We start from the raw sequence: 4,244 nt of genomic DNA, 5'->3' as shown, positions 1-4,244 counted from the left end.
GTGCATTTGGTTAAGGTCCCGAGGGTCTCGGGTGAGTTTCGGATGGTTAACGTATCAAATTCGGACTTAGAAGAAAACTGGAAAATTTCTATCTTCTAGTGTGATTGCACCTGCGAGAAATTGGCCGCAGATGCGGCTTTTGTTGCGCAGAAGCGACTCACGCAGGCGCGGGCGAAGGTTCACAGAAGCGGCTCTGCACGCGCGGGAGAAGGTGCGCTGAAGCGGCTCCGCAGGTGCAAGCGATGGAGCACAGGTGCGGAGTTTGGGAAACCAAGTGGCTTCCGCATAAGCGGTTCCATAGGTGCGTATATAGGGTCGCAGGTGCGAAAATCCTGGGCAGTGTACAAAACAGAGGAGTTCCGTAATTTTTGTCATTTTTGACATTTTGAGCTCGGGTTTTGGCAATTTTTGAGCAAGAAATCACGGGGAATCTTGAGGTAAGTCACTTGTAATCATTTCTACTCCATAATATTGAATTATCATCGAATAATCTGACTAGATTACGTGTTTTTGAGGTGTAAATCGGGAATTTGAACCTAGGGATTTCAAAATAAGATTTGAGGGTTGGAGGTCGAGTTGAGGTCGGATTTTGGTAAATTTAGTATGGTTAGACTCGTGGTTTAATGGGTTTCTAGATTTTGTAACTTTTGTCGGGTTCCGAGACGTGGACCCCACGAGCAATGTTTGAGCTAAATTTTGGATTTTTATGGGAAATTAGCATTTTCTTATGGAATTAATTCCTATAAATTTTATTGACTGAATCGAATTAATTGTGGATAGATTCGAGGCGTTTGGAGGCCAATTCATGAGGCAAAGGCATAGCGGAGTAAATAATTACATGGTTTCAGGTAAGTAACACTTCTAAACTTTGTTCTGAGGGTATGAATCCCCGAATTTAGCATGATATGAATTGTTGAAGGTGACACACACGATAGGTGATGAACATGCAGACGTGCATCACAAAAATTGTGTCTTGAATAAATCCTGTGAAGTTGTAAAATTAAAGAATCATGTTATTATCTGAACATGTGGCCCGTGTTAGAGAAATTGAGCTGAGACTCCTATTAATAATCATGTTTAGGCTACGTACCAATATTTTGGGACCCATGAGGTCGTGTTGCTGTTGAATTAATTGTTCAAAAATATACATTTCACACTCAGTAATATTTTTCCATTATGAGAATATTTATGGGATTGAGCTGCGTGACGCAGCAGGCCATAATGGCTTTATACATTATTATTATATGGATCGGGGCTGCCCGCCTGCAGTAGGCCTTATAGGCTTTACTATTTTATGGATCGGGGTTGCCCGCCTGTAGCAGGCCTTATAGGCTTTATTATTATACAGATCGAGACTACCCGCCTGCAGTAGGCCATATTGGCTTTATATCATGCTTGGGCTGAAGGAGCCCCTCCGAGAGTCTGCACACACCCACAGTGAGCGCGGTCGACTTATAGCGCTTGGGCTGAAGGAGCCCCTCCGGAGTCTGTACACACCCCAGTGAGCGTAGATGATCATCGATATTCGGGATGGACTTTCCAGGGCATGGACTTGCCTTACTTACTGCTCATATATATATTTAGGGATAAATTATCCCAGGGCTGGATTGGCCTTTTACGGTATTAGGTGACCGACTGTCAGTTGAAGTGTATTTATATACGGGTTGGAACACCCCTAGGCTAGATTGGCCATAAACAGTACTGAGTGACCGGATAATTTGTGACCAATATTTACATGAGGTCTTTCTACTGAGATGTCATATGCCTCATATCATGCATTATTGATCTATTTCACTTGTACTGAGTTTAACTGTGGAACTTGAAAGCATGCCTACATTTCTGTACCATTATTTTTACTAGACTGTACCTGCGGAGCTCATCATTGCTTTCAACCCAGAGGTTAGTCTTGTTACTTATTGAGTTAGTTGTACTCATACTACACTCTACACCTCGTGTGCAGATCCAGGTGCTCCCGGATACGACGACTGCTAGAATTCGGAGTTATTTCTGTTGGAGAGTATCAAGGTAGCTGCTTGACGACCGCAGACTTGATTCCCTTCCTGTTTAGTTATTGTACTGTTCTATACTTCAGACAGTGATGTTTATCAGTCAGACTTTGTATTTATTTAGATGCTCATGTACTCAGTGACACCGGGTTTTGGGAGTGTTAAATTTGAAATTGTGAGATTTCTTCCGCTGAATTTAATTATTTTGTGTTCAAATTTAAAAGATATGGTGGTTTATTGAGATTTTCGGCTTGCCTAGTATTGAGATAGGCGCCATCACGACATGTGGTCATGACAATTGAGTCAGATAATATTCTGTTCATGTATATCTAGGCATATTTTACCTCACTATAAGAGGTTTTAACTAGCAAGAAATATGCCTACTTTGTAAGCCAATTTACAACTTTCCCACATATAATCATACCTCTAATGGTTTAAGTAATTTAGTCATATAATGTATTGTTCTATTGTATTTCCACTTCAGAATCTTGAGTTATTTTAGTGGGCATGTGAGTCGCAAGTGCTTGCCTTAACATACTGATATGTCAAATAGTTAGAAACAAAGTTAACGAATTTTTTTTTCCTTCTTTATTTTCCAACCAATCAATTTTTCTTTCTTTTATAGTCATGGTGCATCTTATAGACCTGAGATATACACTGTATCTAGAGTTGTGAGCTCCATCACGAATAGCTTGTCTCAGCCCATATATGTTTGCTACACATAACTAATTACCTAATCGGAGAATACCCTCACTATTAACAGTCAAATCCTTGCTTTTACCAGTTAAAAACTAATCTCGGTAATTAAACAATCGCTTATCCTCGTATTGGCTAGCCTTTATACACTTTACATCGGGCTTGACCAATAGCCAATAATGTCTTTGTAGTTTTTTTCCCACATTGAATCTAATATGTGTACCCTCTAGTCTATGCATATCTTCATCCAGAAGTATCTCTACAGGAGCTATATGCGCCAAATCACCCATAGTTTTTTTTTTTTGCATAAGCTATAATATTTACCTTTCCCGAACAATTCAAAACAACACAATTATATCTTCAGTAGTTCCCTCCATCAGCATTGCTAAATATTTATATCTCTACTGGTTTTAAATGTACTTCAGGCTCTTATGCTAGGTATAAATCTCATAGGTTTCTTCGTGTAACTAGTGTCTCTAAATCTTAAAAGAAAATACCACTATGACCATCTTCAAATTATGAATGACATAATACGACTTGAGCTTCTTCAATTTCCTTAGAGCATAGGCTATCACGCGACTATTTTGTATGAGAAAATATCCTAATCCAACCCTCGAAGTATCACATAACATCGTGAATCCTCTAGAACCTATTGGAATAAGGCTAACATTAGTGTAATTGTCAAGCATGCCTTCTCGTTGTACATTTCTCCATCCACTGAAATTTAGCGATTTTCAATGTTAACTTGGTGAGTGGTGGTGCTATTCTAGAGAAATCCTACACAAATGCCTATAGTATCATGTCAAGCCAAAAGTAATCTCTGTAGGAGAAATGGGTCTCGGCCATTTATGAACTGTTTCTATCTTCTTAGAATCTACCATTTTTTCATTCTTAGATACCATGTGTCCTATGAATACCATCGAGTCCAGCTAATTGAAGAACAGTTGATTTTCCTACAGTGTTGTGATGACCCAAAATATTATCTTTAAATTTAATAAGTAATTCTATATTCTAAGACCTTGAAAAGCACTATTTATCATTCCTCAACTTGCGTGCGCAGTCCGTAAAATTGTCTGGAAAGTTTTTATGTGAAAAATGGATTAAAATGTAAAATAGAGCCTTAAAACTCAACTGAGTTGACTTTGGTCAACATTTTGAGCGAACGAACCCAGACCAATGTTTTGACAGTTCCGGTAGGTCCGTATCGTGATTTGGGACTTGGGAGTATGCCCGAAATTTAATTTGGAGGTCCCTAGCTCATGTTATGACCATTTAATGGAAACTAGTAATTTAAAGGCTAAAAATTTCCAAGTTTGACCACGGGGTTGACTTTTTTATATCGGAGCCGGAATCCGATTCTAAAAATTTGAATAGCTCCGTTATGTCTTTTAGGACTTGTGTGCCAAATTTGAAGTCATTCCGAATTCACTTAATATGTTTGGGCACGGGATTTGCAAATGGAAAAGTTTAAAACTCAAAGTTCGAATCGGGGTGTGAATTGTAATTTCAGCATTGTTTGACGTGATTTTTGACCTCGAATAA

This window comes from Nicotiana tabacum, chromosome 23, assembly GCF_000715075.1.
Source record: "Nicotiana tabacum cultivar K326 chromosome 23, ASM71507v2, whole genome shotgun sequence".
In the NCBI taxonomy this organism is placed as follows: Eukaryota; Viridiplantae; Streptophyta; class Magnoliopsida; order Solanales; family Solanaceae; genus Nicotiana; species Nicotiana tabacum.
The sequence above is the reverse complement of the archived record's forward strand: the minus strand, read 5'-3'. Positions refer to the sequence as shown.